This window comes from Herpailurus yagouaroundi, unplaced genomic scaffold, assembly GCF_014898765.1.
Source record: "Herpailurus yagouaroundi ecotype Mexico unplaced genomic scaffold, PumYag 166, whole genome shotgun sequence".
Taxonomy (NCBI): Eukaryota; Metazoa; Chordata; class Mammalia; order Carnivora; family Felidae; genus Herpailurus; species Herpailurus yagouaroundi.
Window position 1 is genome coordinate 10,142,770 of NW_024412407.1, and position 22,506 is coordinate 10,165,275.

The 22,506-nt window shown below is 36.1% G+C and overlaps 1 protein-coding gene and 1 pseudogene across 6 annotated transcripts in view; one reads left to right on the forward strand and one right to left on the reverse strand.

The window, feature by feature from the left end:
• Positions 1-22,506, reverse strand: part of TMEM117 (transmembrane protein 117) — a 508,588-nt gene that overhangs the window by 127,644 nt on the left and 358,438 nt on the right. The window lies entirely within an intron of this gene.
• On the forward strand, positions 16,329-18,283 carry LOC121038696 (transcription factor BTF3-like; annotated as a pseudogene).

The following is a 22,506-nucleotide window of genomic DNA, read 5'->3' on the forward strand; positions in this document are numbered from 1 at the left end:
TGTATATGTATGGACGCATATGTGTGTGTGTGTCTCTGTGTAAGAGTATATCCTAAAATACTGAGCATCTAGTAGATAAGCTATACTGGTATTGTTGACTTGCTTTGATAAATTTATGGAGGAGAGAAAAAAAACAACCAAAGGTATGAAGAGCATCAAATTTTCCAATTTCCAAAGTCACACTTTACACCTTTGAAAACAATATGCTGGGGCGCCTGGGTGGCTCAGTCGGTTAAGTGGCCGACTTCAGCTCAGGTCACGATCTTGCGGTCCGTGAGTTCGAGCCCCTTGTCGGGCTCTGTGCTGACAGCTCAGAGCCTGGAACCTGTTTCAGATTCTGTGTCTCCCTCTCTCTGACCCTCTCCCATTCATGCTCTGTCTCTCTCTGTCTCAAAAATAAATAAACGTTAAAAAAATTTTTTTAAAGAAAACAATATGCTGATAAATTGAATGCCACCCACTGGAAAACTTCTATAATGGATTATTGAACAAATTAGGACTATGTAGGTTAAGAATGGAAATCACTAAGAGCCAAAACCAGTTCAAAAAGAACAAGTAATACAAATTAACAATTCCTGTTCTGATGAGGGGTTTACTTTTGATAAATGAGAGTAATGTTGTTTCAGGGAGCATCTTAATTTCAGTGTATTTGGTAAAATCTTCTGATGGAACAATCTTTATGCTAGAGTTAGAGTTTGTAGTTTGTTGCATTCCCATTCCCCAAAAATGGTAAATAGCAAGAGCCATGATGCTCGCCTGGGTGGGTGGGGGAGGAGAGCAGTAGTATCAAGTTGCCAGGTCTGTGTTCCACCTTATTCTGTTCATCATTTTCATTGCTATTTAAAAGAAATTAAGAAAATTTGCTTTTTGTGTCTAAAAAAAATGAAAACTGCAACACTCTGAATGACAAAAAATCATGACTTGAGAAGGTCGTGGCATGCTGGAAAAGCTGAGAATAATAGTCTTAAACTAGGAATAAATAAGGAAATACATATAACAGAGCAAATTTAAAATCCTACAGTAGGATTAAAAAAGGGGAGACCCATACAAATGTAGATATTTTTGCTAGTAAGCTCAATTTGAATGCAAAGTGTTGCCCTCTATCAAAATAATCTAAAGTAACTTCAGACAGAAATTAAAAAAAATACAGTATCTAGGAGAAAAGAAAAAGAATGATTCAGATGATAAGATTGCACGTGGTGCATGATGATCAGTTGAGTTCATTTGTCGTAAAAGATAGTCTAACCAAATTGAAGCCAGTTGAATATGTCAGTAGGATCCAGAATTGAGCTTCAGAGATTAGTAGAAACTCATACCTCTGTCTTTAGCTATTACAAGACTGACTATTGATGAGAGTTGTAATCAGGTTGGGTTTTTATAATTACATATGTATTAAATGATTAGATCTAGGAAAAACGGAACCCACTGCTTGCCTGCTTCCTCCTTCTCTCCTTCCTTCCTGTCCTCTCTTCTACAAATGCTTCCTGAGTGTTACTGTTATGTATAACTATATTGGCACTTGAGATACAAAAACTCTACGTAAGAGCCCCTCTCCTTATGTACTTACATTCTTTGCTTCACTACTCAACACTTAACCCTCTTGCCTGGGCTCCATATCTTACAACTTTTCTTATAAATACTATGCTACAAAATATATACATTTCTTCTTATCTGTAATTTCTTCACTTTTATTTTTAAAGCAATGTGAAAGTTTAAGCGTATTCCACTGGTGAAGTAAAACCCATAACCATATATAAAGAATTACTTGCATGGCTGTTTTTTCTCACCAGTCTAGAGAGAAGTTCAGTGCCCTGTTTACGGTACAACATTCTGCATACATCAGTGCTCAGTAAATATCTGCAGATATCACTGTTTTGTTTGATACAGTTTCAATGAATACAGAAATAACATTTCTGTATGTGTGTATTTAAAATGCATGAACTTATTTTCAATGTCCTATTTACAGAACATTCGTTTACTTATTGAGCAGATATCTATTTAATGTCTATTGTATGCCATGAATTGTACTGAATAATGATAATTAAATGATAAAGAATTAGCTATAGTTCCTGTCTTCAAGGAGCTTGCCAAATAATGGGTGTTTATAAACAAGTATAAATTACAATGTAGAATGTGTGCTGTAATAGAGAAGGAAAACATTCTATGAAAACAAGGAAAGCCATTTAAACAATATTTGAAGTCCTAGGAAGGCTTTACTAGAAAAATGTCTAAACTGAGTCATAAGAGTAAGAAAAATTAAGCAGATGAAAAGTGACTGTTCCAGGCAGATGTAATTTTTAGGTTTCAGCATTAGATAATAGGGAACTAGGAAATTTAGATCAAACTATGGCTGAAAAACTAAAAAGCCTGGGTAATGTATAAAAGCAATCTGCTTTAAAAGCATCAAAGTTCTAACAAGGTAATGGGAATTACTGGCACAAAATACAAAAGAAAGATATTCCAGACAGGTAAACCTTCCAATCAAAACTGGTTTTACTTAGAAGAGGTCTCACAAGAAATTCTGACTTGAAAATCTTGAGCAGTTCATGATTCAGAATGAAAGCCTAGTCACCCACAAGGGTGGGGACTCTGATAGATCAGCCCTGGCATTAAGTTGGGAACATGATACACCCTTAAGATAGGGTGAACTGTTAAAATAGCCTTTGCATGAACTCCCATCCCAGCTTCCTTACTTCATTCTGGGTAGTTCCTGATACCTCAAGCCTTAAAAGTGTATTGAGAAAGATCTGAAGCACATAGCAGAAGAAATAAACAAAATCACTCTGAAGAATGAAACAATCATCTTAAGCCTTAAATTATTCCTATAGTTTTTCAGATACAAAATGTCTATTACAGAGACAATGTATGTATGCCCAGGGTATGTAAGGAAACAAGATATTAAGAGTGAGAATCAGTAGAAACAACATAAACATTGACTCAAAATACTGAAATATGAGAATTATCGGATGCAGATCATTAAACAACTGTTTACTATGTTCTAGGAAATAAAAGTTAAAAAGATAAACCTCAAGCTTTAAAATTTCAAGAGGGAGCTAAAAAATATTTAAATGGCATGGCAAATTTGGAAAATAAAATCAAATAGATATTCTATAAATAAAAATGATGACTGAAACTAAAAACAGGATTAACAGATTAAGGAGAGAACTAAGTGAAATTAAGTCAGAGGAAAAGCCACATGACTTCATTCATATGTGGAATTTAAGAAACAAAACAAATAAGCAAAGAAAAAAAAACAACAATGACAGTGACAAACTAAGAAACAGACTCAACTATAGAGAACAAACAGAAGTTTCTCAGAGGGGAAGTGGATAAAGGGATGGGTAAAATAAGTGATGGGGATTAAAGAGCACACTGATCATGATGGGCACTGAGTAATGTACAGAATTGTTGAATCACTTATTATATACCCTTAACTTATATAACACTGTATGTTAACTATACTAGAATTAAAATTTTTAAAAACTTAATAAAAAAAGAAAAAAAAATTAGAAATAGGCCAGAAGAACCTATTAAGAATTTAACATAATGAAATCACTAATGTGAAAAGATATATGCACACCTGTGTTCACTGCAGCATTATTTACAATAGTCAAGATGCAACCTAAGCATCCACTGATAGATGAATGGGTAAAGAAGATGTGTTATATATACACAATGGAATATTACTCAGCCGTACAAAAGAATGAAATCTTGCCATTTGTGACAACATGATAGACCGTGAGTGCAATATGCCAAGTGAAATAAGTCCAAGACAAATATCTCACGATTTCACTTATATGTAGAATCTAAAAAACAAAACAAAGAAAACAAAACCAACCCAGACTATAATATAGAGAACAGATTGGTAGTTGCCAGAGGGAAGGGGATTGGGGGTGGGGGGAGTGTAGGGGACAAATGAAAAGGGGGTCAAGAAGTATAAACCTCCAGTTACGAAATAAATAAGTCATGAGAATGTAATATACAGAATAGGGAACACACATCAATAACACTGTATTAACTTTGTAAGGTGACAGATGGTAACTATACTTATAATTGTGACCCTTTCCCAATTTACACAAATGTCAAATCACTGTTATACACCCAACATCAATATAATATTTTATGTCAATTATACTTCAGTAAATAAATAAAGAACAAAACATGGTGAATCAAAATGATGAGGGAAAGAAACAGAAGTGAGTTTGGATATAGTAAGAAGGTTTCATATGCATTTGATTGGCAAACCAGATACAGAAGTGGAAGAGAATAGCACAATGCCAATATATGAAAAACACAGAAGTTGAGGAATTTCTAAAACTGAGGAATGAAACCAATCTAACTGGGGTTTTTGTTACTAACAGACCCACACTTAAAGGATTAATAAAGAACTTACTTCAAGTAGAACTAATGATGTAAAATGATCCCAGGGGAAACATAGATGAAGAAAAGAATACAGAAAAATAAAGCAAATTGGGAAGAGTAAAGCAGTTATATGAAATTTTGAGAAGGATTTATTTCTTAAAATTCTTACAGTAACATTAACAGAAGTAAAGCCAAGTTTATAACTTTCATACTTATAGGAGAAACTAAATAAAATGGTGGAAAAATACTGATCCAACCAGAAAAAAAAAAAAAGGCAAAAAGAATCAAAACTAAAGTACAAATTTAGATGGTAGATTTAAACCCAAATATATCAGCATTTACATTAAATGTTCATGGACTGAATGGTCTAGTCAAAAGGAAAAGATTTTCAGATTGTATTTTTAAAAATTTATGTGCACTTACAAGAGCCATCTAAACCATAAAGATGCTAAATTGTTGAAAGGAAGTAAGTGGAAAAAATACATACCCATGACAACAAAGAAGAACAGTTGTTTCTACATCATTACCAGACAAAGCAGACTTTACAGACAAAAAGCATTTCCAGAAATAGAGAATCACTATATAATACAACATTTATATGGTATAACATATACAACACACAAATATATGACACATAAATAGAACAATTTAAAAATTGTATGCACCACTAAGATTTCATCAAAATATTAAAATGAATTGTTAGCACATTAAAAGGAAATAGACTCTATAATTATTGGGTTTTTTTTTTTAACATAACTACATATTGGCTCTTAATAACTGAAACAAGGAGACAAAAATATCGGTAAAAGTATAGAATTGAATATAATGAATAAACTTGACTTAAAGAACATATGAGAAAACTATGTACTTGCAAAATATAGAATACACATTTTACAACATGTCAGAAGATTTTCAAACTGTGACCATATATAAAATTGTAAAATATGTCGTGACAAATTTCAAAATGTTGAAATTGCAAAGTATGCACTCTGACCAAAATTAAATTATGCTAGAAATCAATAACAAATAAATAAGTATAAAAATAGTCATATATAACTAAAGCAATACTTAGAACCCCAAGTCATATATTAGAAAAGAAGTTTGCCTGTAATGAACGGAGTGTTAATTTCAAGATGTTAGAAAAAGAAATAGCAAAACATGTAGAAAATTAGGGAAAAAATAAGAACAAAAATTAATGAAAGAAAAGAAGCTACAATTGAGAGGGTCAAAAAAATAGTTCTTTGAAAAGACTAAATAAAATTGAAAAACTATAAAGAATGAGAAAGAAAAAATAGGTGCGCATAACTAATCTCAGGAATGAAAAATGAACCATGGCTACAAATTCTGCAGAGCTTAAAGATACAAAGAGAAGACTGAGAACAAATTTATGGCAATAAATCTGAAAATGTAGACAAAACTGGACAAATGCTGAGAAAGGTATAATTTATCACAACAATTTAAGATAAAAATTAAATGGTGACTATAAATCACTCTATTATAATTAAGGAAAATGAATCATTTATAAAAAAATATTCTTACAGAAAAATCTCTAGATTAAAATGTCTTCATTGGGTTCTGCCAAACATTCAATAAATAATTCAATAAATAAATAATTCCAGTTTTATACAAATGCTTCCCAAGAACAGAAAAGGAGTACACAATCCCCAATTTACTCTATGATGCCTGAATATATACATGAGAGCAGAGTTAGAAAAAAAAAATACAGGCTGATATTGCATTTTAAACTAGATGCCTTTAGAAACCTTTAGAAATCTCAAGAAATATTAGCAACTGAATCCAGCACCACAGAAAAATTAAACACATTACTAAAATGTTAATACCAGATTATGCAGCTTATTTCAATATTAGCAAATTAATCAACATACTGGGTGTTCATAAAAGCACTGTTAATAATGACAAAAACTTGGAAGCACCCCAAATGTTTCTCAAAGTGAGAACAACCAAATAAATTCTGTTATATTCACACAACAGAATTTTAATCAGTAGTCAAAACAAATGAATTGTAAGTACCTGCAAAAACACGGGTAAATTTTAGCAATATAACATTACGTGAAAAGGTAGGTGCCACCATGATATCCTTTTCATAAACACAAATAAAAAAACACGGGGCGCCTGGGTGGCTCAGTCGGTTGAGCTGCCGACTTTGGCTCAGGTCATGATCTCGCGGTCCGTGAGTTCGAGCCCCGCGTCGGGCTCTGTGCTGACAGCTCAGAGCCTGGTGCCTGCTTCATATTTTGTGTCTCCCTCTCTCTGACCCTCCCCTGTTCATGCTCTGTCTCTCCCTGTCTCAAAAGTAAATAAACGTTAAAAAAAATTAAAAAAAAAACCAAAAACATAATAAAACGTTTTAAACAGAAAATAAATACTTTTGATTGGGTAGGCAGGGAATGAAATGGAGGCAGGTCATGTTAGTGTCAATTACTGTGAGTGACACAGCTATTTCTCTGCATGACAGTGCTACACATAACTATTGTATTAAAAAGTTAACTGAAACTGGGGCGCCTGGGTGGCTCAGTCGTTAAGCGTCCGACTTCAGCTCAGGTCACGATCTCGCGGTCCGTGAGTTCGAGCCCCGCATCGGGCTCTGTGCTAATGGCTCAGAGCCTGGAGCCTGTTTCAGATTCTGTGTCTCCCTCTCTCACTGCCCCTCCCCCATTCATGCTCTGTCTCTCTCTGTCTCAAAAATAAACGTTAAAAAAAAAAATTTAAAAAAAAGTTAACTGAAATAATTAAGTGAATTCATAATGTGAGCATTAACGAACTAGAGAGGAGACAGTGTCCTGAATCAAGAATTATAATTAATCTAATTCTGTGTACCTGAGGTTCAAAAAAATGTTTTAAGAAAATCAATGTCATCACTGCATTAACTGAAATATATCATGGTATGACTCTCTCCACAGAGGCAGAAAATCTTTTTCTGAAGCAAACTAACAATGGAAAGAAAATTATTAAACTAATAAAGGCAAACCACAAATAAACCCACTGCAAATATCACACTTAATAAAGACATTAGAAATCAGAAACAATTCTCCTCATTTCTACTGAAGAGTTGATTGATGGTTTCAGCCTACACGGTAAGATGAGAAAAAGATACAAAAGGCATAAGAACTGAAAAAATTAAAAACAAAACTGCAATTATTCACAGAAAATATGATTAGTAATAAAATTCAAATAAATTGCATATAAATCAGAAAAATTAGAAAGAGAATTTACTAAGCTTGCTGATACAAGATCAATATATAAAATCTAGTTTTGTCTTCTGTACTGGCAAAAGTTAGAAAATAAAACAGTAAAAAAGACTATAATTTACGAGAGTATCCCCAAATACCAAGTGCCTAGTAATATATCAAACAACACATCTATCGGGAAAATTATATAATTTACTGAGAAACATTAAAGAAGATCAAAATAAAGAGAAATGTACCCTTATTCAAAAATTGGAAAATTCAGATTGTTAAAATGTGAACTGTTTGCAAATTGGTCTACAGTTTCAGTAAAATTGCAATCAAATTCCAATTTCATTGGGGAAGTTGATATGTTGATATAACCAGAGCTACTCATTAAAGCATGCGTAAACCTTGCAAACACAATTACAAGTGAAGAAGGAAATAAAGAGCATAATTATATAAATTTAAAAATGAGGAAGAACTAAAGCATACTGTTTAGGAATTCATGTGAAATTGGTAAGACTCTACAGAAAAGCAAGGAAATAATCACCACAAAGTCTGAATAGTGGTTAGCTTGTATGTGGGGGGGAAGGAGATGAGGAGGGTATAATATAAAGGAGACACTGGAGGGTCTCTGGGGATATTGGCGGGATTTTCTTTCTTGACTTAGAAGATAAACAGGTGTTCACTTTATCATTACTGATTATATAACATTATGTGTATGTCTTTCTCTCTTTTATGCTTTATTTCACAATTAAAAAAAGAAAAAGCTTTAAGTGCTCCAGACGGAGGGGTAAAATGAGTAAAGATCCAAAGGCAAGTGATAATGTCAAGCCATCTAAGAATCAGACATTTATTAAGGCTACAGCTAAGAGTGTCAAGAAGCTATAGGTGGGAAGTCATGAGGGATAAAGCTGAAGAGCCAAGCAGAAGTTTCATAATATTGACTTCGAAATCCTATTAAAATTTTTGGAAGTTACCATAAAAGCCATCTAAAGGGGGAGCCATTGAAAGACTTTTTAAACAAGGCAGGCATTTTATTCTGGCTTTTGAGCAAAGAATGGATTAATAGAGGACAAGGAAGTAGGCAGGAAGATAAGTTAGGGAGCTGTTGTTGTATTTCAGGAGAAAGAGGGTGATCATCTGAAATGGGGGAAATGGCAGAAAGGATAGCAAATAATGGACAGATCCCATAGTTACGAAAAGAAAGAATTTTCAGGACTTGGAGGAAACAGCAGAATTGAGGGGAAAATAATGAGGGGAGTTTCTGGGACAGTCAAGACGAGATATCTAGTAGACAATATAGGCTCATCATCCATTTGGTACATATTTATTGAGTGTCTACTGCTCTGGGCACTGAGTGAAAACAGAGACCCTGATGTTATGAAACTTCTATAAATCGGAAGCTCAGGTAAAAGCCATGACAGAGACAGAATTCAGAGCCATCATTTGCTTTACACTTCACGTTTCTGGAATATGAAAATTATTAGAGAATAAAACTAACTTTCTGTAAAGCCAGAGCATATGATTCAGTAAACTGCATAAACAGCAAGCTGGAAAAGTAGATATTTTAGTAGGATGAGGAAGCAAAATTAACTTTTAAACCCAGGTTGATCATCCTTTAAGAGAAAGAAATGGGTGTCCGCTCCTGCACTTACTAGCTACCTGATATGGAGCAATTCACGAACCACTCTCAGCCTGCCTCCTCGTGTACAAACTGGGATAATGATACTATTTCACAGAGCCTATGTGCTAGTTCAATAAGTAGCATAAAAATACCTTGCTCAGGTCATAATAGGGGCTTTGAAACCGAATTTGAATCTGAAATGAGGATAATAGAATACTTTTAGATAATGTATGGGAAGACACGCCATTAGCAATACATCAGGAATGTGACTGCGGAGTTAAGTAGCTCACAAAATCGAACTAAGGATTTTTTAAATATAAAATTAGTTCGGTGTATGTTATTTTAATAAGTAAATTGTTCCATTGATTTGTGTGTTGAATGTGGTTCTATATTGAAAGTATTAGAATAAAGAGTAACATTTTCCCCTAAAATCTACACATGTAATCCACAATAAATTTTCTTCCAGTGTAGTTAAAACTAACACTTGTTAAGTCTTACCACTTCAATTATGGCTCCCAAAGGTTACTTTAAACAGTGGAAATTGGGGAAAATGTGAGCATACCTATTGTCTCCACCAGCTTTACAAAACAAAGAGGGAAATTTGGGATATCCCAGGGATTAGAGACAGTCCAGAGATGGTTTTTAGAAAAGCAAAACGTGGGTGTGTGCGGGGAGAATCCAGAAGTGAGTTGCTCCAGATTGCCTGTGCATTGTGCATGAGCTATGCTATATGTTCTTTCCTCCAGCTTAGCATATCTGGCTCAATGAGTACATGTTCCTCTCTGTCAACTCTGTACTAGGAACTGTGACCATGTCTCAACCAAATGGAGGTCATGGTAATATGACTCTACCCCCTCATAAATACAGTTTGGGTTTTTGGTTTGGTTTGGTATTGATTTGCCTAAGGTAAATCTAGATCTTAAATAAGTGAGGATGTTTCATCAATATCTTCAATATGGTGTTTAATAGGCACCTCCACTTAACATTTAATATTTCATTTTTCAAATCAGAAACTTTCTTTCTCTGATAATCAGTCTATTTGACCCAATAACCTGGGTGTTAAATAGACACCTGTCCAAAGGGAAACCTTGATTCTCGTCTCCAAATCTGCTCCTCTGCCAATTTTCCATTTCTAAATGGCATCATCATCTGTCCAGGTGCTCAAGGCCCCATGTTACAGGTCATCTTTGAAGCATCTTTATCTCTTACTCTTCACTATTTTCCCTTCAAGACGTATTCGGAATCTATGTACACCTCTCCATCTGTACCATTACTATTTTGGCCCAAGCCAACACCATGTCTTACCCAGATCATTGTTTTTCATATTGCCTTTCTACACACTCAGTAGAAGAACTACAATTTCACAATGGCTTCCTGCTATAGTCCTTAGGGTGGTCCAAAAGGCTCCACACCACAGTTTGCCCCCTAATGCCCTTGGACCTACCTAATTCCAAATGACCCTCCAATTTTTTCACTTCCTACAAACTACACTGGTCTTATTTCTGTTCTTGTAACATGTCAAGCTTGTTCCCACCTCAGGGCTTTTGCACTAATCATTTCATCTGCATGTAACACTTTCTTCTAGAACTTTATATGGCTGGTTCCTTGTCATTAGCTCTCTAATAAAGTACCCATGGGAATTTCCCTTGCCACACAATTTAAAGTGTCCTCTTGGGGTCCCCACAGTGCTTTATCTTCCTTAAGGTAAAAATCATCACGGGCATTTTGTTTGTTTTTGTCTGTATAACCCCACCACAGTATAAACGGCAGGTCCTGACAGGAGGCACCTTACCTGCTTTTTCCCATATATGTTCAGTTTCTAAAGCACATAACAGGTAACAAGTAACTTTTGTCAAATTTGTCAATAACCCCATCCTGTCTAAAACATCAGCAAATTCCATGAGTTTTCCTCCTAAAATACATGTAGAAACAATCTACAGCTTTTCATCATATCTGCTTTCTCCATAGTCTAAATCACAACTCTCTCTCTCAAGGGAGCCTCCAGCGTCCTCCTAATTGGTCTCCCTGCTTCTTTCAGCAGCCAGAGCAATCTTTAAAAAATGTAAATGAAATCATATCATGCATCTACTTAAAACTGTTCATGGCTTTCCGTCCCTATGAAACAAAATCTCAATGCCTAAGATGCTCCAGCCTCTGACTTCCCACCAATGTCGCCATATCATCTCCTCCTTCATGCCAACTTTTGCTCTCTAACCCTACTTCTCAATTAAACTTTCTGGATCTCAGATTCTTCAGCTGTAAAAATAGTATTCTGGGAAGGCATAGCATAAGAAGCTACATGAACACTTACTGGACACTTGCTGTGTGCCAGGAGCTGCTGGGCCCTGGGAACAGAAATCTGAACAGGCTTAGTTGCTGCCTTTGAGAAAATCAACACGTAAGTAAACAAACTACATTACACTGCAGTGAAATCTGTAACAGAGGGAAAGCTGAGTGACATGAGATCAAATGGTGCTGAATCTCCTGGCAGAGGCTGGGAAGGCTTCACAGAAGAGGAGACAGTGTTCAAAAGGTGCTTTATACATTCTAAAGCACATTGGAAATGCAGAGTGTGTAAATTAGCATTAATGTCCAAATAGAGAAGGAAGTATGAGGTTTGTTTTCAGTAACATCTATTCCACCTTAACACATGATTAGACAGAAAAAGCTGTTTGAGTAAACTGAATTTCTAGCTGACTTGAAAAACCACTTTGTTTCAACTTGCAAATATTTCTAAAATTTAATAATACAGTTCTTGTGTTTATGTAAGTGCAATAGACTAAACATGATTGAATCTTTTTTCATGACTGTAAATAATAAAGTGCCCCAGGGTCATGTTTCTTCAAATCAACTACCGCTGTGACTCTGTAATGCAAATATTGAATATGTGGGAGATTGGGCATAACATGTAATGAACCAAAGGCATCCAGGTCCTAGAAATTGCCTTTGTAAAAATCCATGGTATCAGATTGTTTTTGTATTATTTAACTCTTTATTATTTTTTCTTTTTTATTAAATTATAAATGACATATTATATTAATATCAGGTGTAAAACATAATGATTTGATACTTTTATACATCATGAAATGAGCATCATAAGTCTAGTTACCATCTGTCACCATACAAAGCTATTACAACATTATTGATAATATTCCTTATGCTGTACATCACATCCCCATGATTTATTTATTTTATGACTAGAAGTTTGTCTTTTTAAAAATATTTTTTAACGTTTATTTATTTTTGAGAGAGAGAGAAAGAAAGAGAGACAAAGCATGAGCAGGGGAAGGGCAGAGAGAGAGGGAGACACAGAATCTGAAGCAGGCTGCAGGCTCCAAGCTGTCACAACAGAGACTGATGCAGGGCTGGAACTCATGAACCATGAGATCATAACCCGAGCCGAAGCTGGACACCTAACTAACTGAGCCACCCAGGTGCCCCTAGAAGCTTGTACTTCTTAATCCCTTATCTAATCTATGCATCACCCCCACCTCTCTCCCCTCTGGCAACCACCAGATTGTTCTCTATGAGTCTGTTTCTATTTTGTTTGTTCATTTGCTTTTGTTTTTAGATTCTACATATAAGTGAAATGATAAGACACTTGTCTTTCTCTATTTCATTTAGCATAATGCCCTCAAGATGCATCCATGTTGTTGCAAAAAAGATTTCGTTCTTTTTTATGGCTGAGTAATATTCCATCACTCACTCACACTCACACACACACACACACACACACACACACACACACACCCCACATCTTCTTTAGCCATTCATCTATCAATGGACACTTAGGTTGCTTCCATATCTTGGCTATTGTAAATAATGCTCTAATGAAAATAGGGGTGTATGTATCTTTTCAAATTAGTATTTTTGTTTTCTTTGGATAAATCGCCAGAAGTGGAATTGCTAGATCATATGGTATTTCTATTTTTAATTTTTTGAGGAACCCCCATACTATTTTCCATAATGGCTGCACCAATTTACATGACCACCAACAGTGCACAAGGGTTTCCTTTTCTCCCAATAACACTTGTTATTTCTCATCTTTTTGATAATAGCCACTCTGACAGGTGTGAGGTGGCATCTCATTGTGGTTATAATTTGCATTTCCCTGATAATTTAGTGATGTTGACTATCTTTTCATGTGCCTGACGGCCATCTGTATGCCTTCTTTGGGAAGATGTCTATTTAGGTCCTATGCCCATTTCTTAATCGATTTTTTTTTATTGAGTTGTAGCAGTTCTTTATATATTTTATCAACCCCTTATTGGATATATATTTGAAAGAATCTTCTCCATTTAGTAGGTTGCCTTTTCATTTTGTTGCTGTTTTTTTTCCCACTGTGCAAAAGCTTTTTAGTTTGATATAGTCCCGTTTGTTTACTTTTGCTTTTGCTACCCTTGCCTGTGGAGACATATAAAAAAATATATAAATATATATATATATATATACATATATATATATTACTAAGAATAATGTCAAAGGTAACTTTATTATTAAAAAAACATTAATTGGGGATTAAGACTAGTTGCACTGATTTCTGTTATATTTATATCATACAAGTATGTTCATTTGCTAGAGTTACTGTAACAAAGTACCACAGACTGAGTGGCTTAAGAAACAAAAATTTAACCTCTCTTAAATCTGGAGGGGAAGTCCAATATCAAAGTGTTGACAGAGTTGAGTTTTTTCTTCTGAGGCCTCTCTCCTTTGTCTTCTCCCTGGGTCTTCACATGGTTTTCCCTGTGTAGCTATGTCTTAATTTATTCTTCTGATTAGGACATCGGTCATATTGGATTATGCCCCACACTAATGACCTCAGTTTAATTTAATTACCTCATTAATGACCCTATCTTCAAATATAGTTAAATGTTGAGGTACTGGGGGTTAGGAATTAAACATATGAAGTTCAGAAGAAAATATTCAGTTAGTAACAACATGTATATGATATTCATATTATAGTTATACATTTATCATATATTACAAATAACATACATTATATAATATATATTGCTCTATCTATATATGTGTGTATATATGTGTGTATGTATATATATAAAAATGCTTCTTGCAGGGGGCCACATTGTTTTGTTTTGTTTTCTGTTTCTTTCATTAAACACTTAGAGTGTTAGGTAAATGTAGAATCTTTAAACAGTATGATGAGGTAAAGCAGACATATGTATGGGGGTTTAAAACTTTTTATGACATTAGTTAGGTAAATCTGTCTTTCCTCCTGTATATAATAGGAATAATAACATCTAGGTCATTGGATTTTTATAAAAGTTAAGTGTGATAATGTATTTAAAACAGCAATTATAGTAGAGAGTATCAGATATATTAGTACCCTTCTCCCTTCCCCCAGTCAAGTCTACGAACTTTAACCAATTGAGGGTAAAACTTTACCATAGAACATTCCTATAATGTTGATAATCAAGGGTAGCTTAACTGGAGTCTTCTACAGCTACAACAGATTTACAACAAGCAATGATGCTCAGTATCCAATTCATTAACCTCAGAGACCTGTGGTTAGCACTATAATATTCTGCATAGAAAAATTATACTGTGGTAAAGTCAGCAATGAAGATATGTATATACTATAATTGCTTTAATGGAAACAAATAATCAAGTGTGTATATAATATAGGTGTAAAATTAGAATCTACTTGGAGATGATAGGATAGGATAGGATAGGATAGGATAGGATAGGATAGATCATCTTAGCATCTTATGCCAAAAGGGAAAAAATCAGCTCATTTATTCACAAGGGAAAAAAAAAAAAACACACTCAATTGCCTTTGATAGTTTCAACCTTGGCAACATTCTGTTCTTTTAATTCCAGCAACTCTATCACTGTGCTATTTTTGCAATGCAACTAGGGTAATTTAAATGTATGCCAAGTACATTTTAATGTAATTTCATGGCAGTTTTTTGGCCTGTCATTTATTTCCTCTTTGTGATACTCAAATTTCATTTCATTAAGTACTAAGTTACTTCATGGTATATTACAAGAAAATTCCAGCCAGCTATATTTTTGAAATGTAAGGGGAAACCTAAAAGTGGTCTGTTCTTTCTCAATATGGATTAAACATACAAAGTATTTTCTTTGACATATAGTCTTTGTTCCCTTCCCTACCCCAAATTTACTGCTCCATGAAAAGACACATGAAAACACTATACTCAAAAAAAAGACAGCATGCAGTGATTCTACCTCACCAAAGCTCAAGTATGAATAAATCACACATATCTTAGAGCACTGAGCTCAGCATTCCCATCCTTGTAAATATAGGAGAGACTGTATGGTCGGTAGTATAGGTGGCTGGTCTACCTCAAGTTTCCAGAAGACAGTTCTGGGGAAATATGATAAGCGGAGGGCTGAGAAATACAGAAATGAAGTGGGCCTGGGGAGAACAAAGCTATAGTGATTTTTTGAAATTCTCTATTTACCATACAATGACAGCTCCACTCATTGATTTATCATAGCAAATTGCATTGCCTCTGGCATGGTTTGGTTACTAAAAGAATATTCAGAGGCCGAACACCTGGCTGGCTCAGTCAGTTAAGTGTCTGACTCTTGATTTCGGCTTGGGTCATTATCTCATGGTTCTTGTGTTTGAGCCCTGCACTGGCCTCTATGCTGACAGCACAGAGTCTGCTTGTGATTCTCTCTCTGTCCATTTTTCTCTGCACCCCCCCCCAAATAAATAAGTAAACTTAAAAAAAATAAGTAAATAAAAGAATATTCAGAGGCAAGACTAGTCTCACAGACAAAAGAATTGGGGGATCACAATTATTTGGTAGAATTTCATAGGAAAAAATTTAAAAAAAATTTTGTTCAAGCTCCCAATAACTTCTCATGCTAAATCCTACTTCCCATGCTTTCAGATACTTGAAATTTTGCCAATGATAGTTTCCTTTTATTTTATTTTATTTTTTAATTTTTTTTTCAACGTTTATTTATTTTTGGGACAGAGAGAGACAGAGCATGAACGGGGGAGGGGCAGAGAGAGAGGGAGACACAGAATCGGAAACAGGCTCCAGGCTCTGAGCCATCAGCCCAGAGCCTGACGCGGGGCTCGAACTCCCGGACCGCGAGATCGTGACCTGGCTGAAGTCGGACGCTTAACCGACTGCGCCACCCAGGCGCCCCGATAGTTTCCTTTTAGATTAAGACTTTGTTAAACAATATAGAGTTAGCTCTAGCTGCCATCTTGCATCCTCGCGAGTGTGTACCTAATCTCAGTGGGGTCCACCCGAGACCCCCTGAATACCAACCCTAGTCCTCCACACAGTCCCATTTCCACTCCAACAAGATGAAAGAAACTATCATGAACCAGGAGGAACTCGCCAAACTGCAAGCACAAGTGCACATTGGTGGGAAAGGAACTGCTCACTGAAAGAAGAAGGTGGTTCACACAACGGCGGCAGTAGATGATAAACAACATCCGTAAAAAATTAGACATAAACAATATCTCTGGTATTGAAGAAGTGAGTATGTTCACAAACCAAGGAACAGTGATCCACTTCCACAACCCTGAAGTTCAGGCATCCCTGGCAGCGAACACGTTCGCCATCACAGGCCATGCTGAGACAGAGCAGCTGGCAGAAATGCTACGCAGTATCTTAAACCAAACTTGAGGCAGACAGTCTGACTGGTTTAAGAAGACTGGCTGAAGTTCTGCCCACACAATCTGTGGATGGAAAAGCACAACTCACTACCAGGGAAGAGGAGGATGGCGGAGTTTCAGATCTTGTGGGTAACTGATGAAGCAATGAAGCAAACTGAATGCAGCCAACTTTTGAAGAAGATAAAACTTAAAGAAGTTACTGGGAGCTGCTATTTTATATTATGACTACTTTTTAAAATTTTGTTCATGGATCTGATAAAATCTAGTTCTCTAATAATTTTAAGCCCCAGCCCCATGGACCCTGAAGTTCTTTGCAGCTGTTGCTTGTACACAATTCATTCTTTGCAGCTAATTAAGCTGAAGAAGCCTGGGAATAAAGTTTGGAATCAGGTTAATAAAGTTCTTTGCCTATTAAAAAAACACACACACACAACAATAGTAGTTGAAGAAATCATTACTCATTCCTGGCTCCCCTTTGTACTGGACTTGGTACAGATGAAGGGGGGTGGAAAAGGGATGTCAATGACTATGTAGATTTGAGGTAGATGGAACATAAGGGACTAATTTAAATTATGTGTACTTTGTGGATTCTCGAGCAGATGGACAATGACTGAAACTGATAACATCTAAGATTGACATAGAGATATATACATAAAAGATGGTTTTACATAGATCAATAATGAAAGTATCATGAAATAAGGATTACAATCCATTCAATATATGTTTGTATGTGTATGCATTTGTGAGTATGCGTGTGTGTGCACTTACATGCTTTTGAGCATGCACATGTGTGTGTACACATACATGGGTATTGTACATGTGTGTGTGTAAGAAAGTCAAGGTAGAAGCAGGTAAACATGGAATAATAATGAAGTTAAAGTCTTTTCCTTGAGTAAGAAGAGAAACTATAAAGGTTAGGTATGGGGGAAGGAACATTTACCAAAATAAAGATGAGTAAACACTGAGACTTATAAATAGTACAAAGTCAGTAAGATTTGGGAGGGCTGTACTGACCGCTAGAAAGATAGCATCACATCTCAGGAAGTCCTCATCTTATGAAAGGGCCCAGCCCACTGGCAGGGTGAGACAGACAATCATACTTTTCAGAAGCTTCTCTTGGCATATTTTGTACTTCTGCTTATTACTGACCTAAATTTATGTTTTTGCATTGGTTTGCTACAGGACCTCACAAGTCAGTCTGCACAGCCTATAGTTTATTGCGCTAGTTAATTAAGGTGAAATTCCAGTGTAGATGGTAGGAGGCAGGACCCTAAAACTTGTAGAAAACTCATGGTTTATGAAGGTAGTGCTTTGGATTACAAAATGAGTGACATTTTCTTAGCAGCAATGGAAGTGCTAATTTGGGGGAAAAATCGAATACTTTTAATAGCCTTTAGTTTGAAACCACTTAGAAAAAAACAAATAGGGGAGTGCCCAAGTGGCTCATTCAGTTAAGCATCTGACTCTTGATTTCAGCTCAGGTCATAAACTCATGGTTCCTGGGATCCAGCCCCTGTGCTTGGGATTTTCTCTCTCTCCCTAACTCCCTCTCTCTATGCCCTTCCCCACCCATGTGCATTCTCTCTCTCTCTCTCTCAATAAATATTTAAAAAATACATAGTTAAATTCAAAAAAATAAAAATAAGTAAACAATAAATAGGGGTGGCTCAGTTGGTTGAGCATCCAACTCTTGATTTATGTTCAGGTCATGATCCCAGGGTCATGGGATTGAGCCCCGCATTGGCTCTGCACTAAGCATGGAGCCTCTTAAGATTCTCTATCTCCCTCTGCACCTCCCCTACTCATGCTCATACACTCACTATCTCTCAAATAAAAACATTAAATAAATTAATAAATAAGTAAATAAGTAAATAAATGAATAAATAAATTTATTTTAACTTTGGCAGTAAGAAAGGCTTCATCCAACATGCAAACTGAAGGATCTAGTTCCAAATTATGATCAAGGTAGAATCCACCATTAGTAGAAAAGATCTGGGGTGGAGGTTAAGGGGACTTTGACATAATGTAAAGGCCCAAGTCATCTATAGAAATACTGCTATTATAATGCTGGAAAAAGGGGATCTTAGTAGAAAGAAATTCATATGGATTGGCCTAGGGACTGAGGACTAAAAGAAAGTTAAAGATTTTGATATTCTTGGTTTATGACTTTTTACCAAAGTACACCCTTCACAGTTTCATCTTCCTGGGTCTTCAACCACCATAATATGTAATTTACAGAACATAGTATTCTGAAAGGATTTCTATTCCCAGAAATCCTAGTATGTGGCATTTGCATGCCCAGATCAGGGCAGAGATTAAATGGGGGTTAAATTTTGGAAATATTAAGCCAAGATATCTTAATCCTTGTTAATTCCTGCTTTCTAATATCTCAGGGCTCCTCTGTCAAGAGGGCTGGCTGACTTGAACACAGGAATGGAGACAATACAGAATGGATACAATAAAAGAAATAACTGCTCATGGAAATGGGAGAAATCTGCCCCTCCAGCCATAGAGTATTAGAAGTAAAAGAGGGATAGAAGAAGGATGAAGAGATCAGACAGCAAAACATCTTATCCCCTACATCATCAGGGTCCACTTTATTTATTTATTTTTTAAAAAAAATTTTTTTTTCAACGTTTGTTATTTATTTTTGGGACAGAGAGAGACAGAGCATGAACGGGGGAGGGGCAGAGAGAGAGGGAGACACAGAATCGGAAACAGGCTCCGGGCTCTGAGCCATCGGCCCAGAGCCTGACGCGGGGCTCGAACTCACGGACCGCGAGATCATGACCTGGCTGAAGTCAGACGCTCAACCGACTGCGCCACCCAGGCGCCCCATCAGGGTCCACTTTAAAGGGACAGTGGTGACATGCAGAAATTGCCAGATAAATATGAAGGCATTCAAACACATCAGGGCTTCTGAGGCTGTAGCCCATGGGAGGCCGCAGGTCTTTTTACAAAAGAATGATATCACAGCTTTAGGGCATTTGGAGAGGATTGTGGCTAGATTCAAGAGATTAAACCAGCTTCAGATACCTCTCTGAGAGGACAGCAGAGATCTGAAATCAACACAAAGGAACTGTTGAGGTTCAAGGGGGTGGGGGTGGGAGAGGTGAATGAAATTCATAGCCAGAATAGCGCTTAAAAGGTTAGACAGGATCAATTGCACCTCAGCCATCACTGTCTACAGATAACACTGAACCAACAACTCCAAGTGTGTAAAACAAATGTTTTAAATTTTACAGATGCGTAGGTTCTTAAAAATTTTTTTTCAACGTTTTTTATTTATTTTTGGGACAGAGAGAGACAGAGCATGAACGGGGGAGGGGCAGAGAGAGAGGGAGACACAGAATCGGAAACAGGCTCCAGGCTCCGAGCCATCAGCCCAGAGCCCGACGCGGGGCTCGAACTCACGGACCGCGAGATCGTGACCTGGCTGAAGTCGGACGCTTAACTGACTGCGCCACCCAGGCACCCCCGTAGGTTCTTAATCTACATGCTATCAATGTGACTCATCACTGATGACATTAAACTTGAATAACTGGCCCTGGCCAGGTGATGTTTGCCAGATTTCTCCATGATAAGGTTACTTTTTTTTTTTTTTAACCTCCTTTCCATACTATTGTATTACTTCCTATTCTTTGGAAGCAAGTCACAAAATTTAGCCCATACTCAAGGAGTGAGGAGTTAAGCTTCACTATCTTGAAGGGAAGAGTATCTATATAAATTATTTATAATTCTCCCATATGGGAGATTTCTCTCTTCTCTATTTATTCAGTCATTTATTATATTAGTGTGGACTCATGGATATTTATTTGATACTATGGATTACAATCTAGTACTATTTCATTTATTTTGTTGGTCAAAGTTGCCCAAGATTTGGGCACCTACTACCAGACTGTCATTCTGTCTAAGCCATCTCCGCACACAAAACTAGAAAATATGTATACGCATTTTCACCTATAAATGCAATATTTAATCTTATTTCTGTAAGTATCCATTTATCTCTACAAGGCCAACCGCGAGCTTATGTTGAGGTTTCTGACTCTAATCCAGTACTACACTGTTCATTGTAGCCAGCTCCAACCCCCCGGTTAATCAGTAACCTCCCTTTTCTACAGTGAGAAATTTGACTTCCACCACCTGCCATTCATTTATTCATTGATCAACCCCAGCATGTACGTAAAACAGACTCAGAACTGTTAACCCATATCCTCATGAGAAGTAACTTTACCAACTAGAATACAGTTGTTTATGTCTTGCTCCTTTTGTCCTTAGTCTTTTAGTTCCCAGTCAAAACACTTTTTACCAAAGTTACTTAGATCAGCATATTTTTTCTCCATATCTCATGTCATTAAATATCCTGCCAAAACACAGCTCCTAATGTCTGGACAGTGCTCCATAAAATCAGCATGCTCAAACTCACATTTCCTTAGGATGTTAATTCAAGTTGCTTTAATCATTATTCTGAGCAATTCATGCCTTGTCCAAACACATACATAACCTTACACAAGAAAACAGTCTATGCAGAATTACAGAATTTTAGAATGCAAAAAAATTTAGGTATCACCTAGTCATTCTTACAAGCAATGTTGGAATATTCTCTCTCTGGCAGATATTTTGTGCAGGAATGTTTAACTTGCTATTTTCTCAGGTGTAGAGTCCTTGACCAGCTGTAATATTTAATATCTTTTCACTTCTAGTGTTCCCAGGTAAAATTCTGGGGTTTTGTGGTGGTTCTTAGTGCCAGAATTTAGGATATCGACTTAAAGCTTTATTTTCAACCTTGAAAATTATGTTTTGAAGAAATCAGGACCTTGAAACGTCTGAAGATAAAATAAGAAAAACAGCAATTGGCTTTTCACATGAGAACTTAAGTGAAGGTTCTCTTAATACATCATGCTTTATTGGCATATTAAATTATATATTATACATCTTTTTCTTGCCTAATTCCAGTAATTGAGAGAAAATGATATACAATTACATCAATTTAAACTACAGAGAATGTTCTGATTATTACTATTGGCTTACAAGAGCTGTTATCTCAACATATCCAATCATTGGCAAATTCTTTTAGTTTGAATTATATCGATTTTTTTTAAAAAGAATATAGGGAGGCAATGCAATACAGTAAAAAGAATATTAAACCAGGAGCCAATAGCCCTGAGTACTCATTGTCACAGAGACATTAATTAATTCTGTGGCCTTTGGTAGGTCACTGGACTTTTGTTTCAATTTATTTGTCAATAATAGGAGGATATTAGAACATAGGTAGATATACTCAAAGGATTGTTGGACTCTACATATGTGAAAAATAAAACTAATCATTGTTAAATGTAGTAAATGTCTTAAAATCTTGGAATGAGTGAGGCCACTCTGTGCAGTATCATGCAGGCTCTGAAGTCAGCCTGCCCACCATCGAATTCCAGCTTTGTTGTTCACCAGCTACGCAACCTCTTTCAGTCACAGGCTTTCATCTTTAAAATACAGATAATAATGATTACCATGGTGGTGTGGATTAACTAAAACAATGACGGTGAAGGGCCCAATATGAGGCACACAAGAAGTATTCAATAAATTGCAGTCATTTTGGAATAGAATTGTAAGGCTATTTCAATAGTGAGACAATGATGGAGTAGATAACATGGCTGAGAATCAAACAGAAATGACTCGAAGCTACTGCTAACTCTTCCATGTAGGTTTGG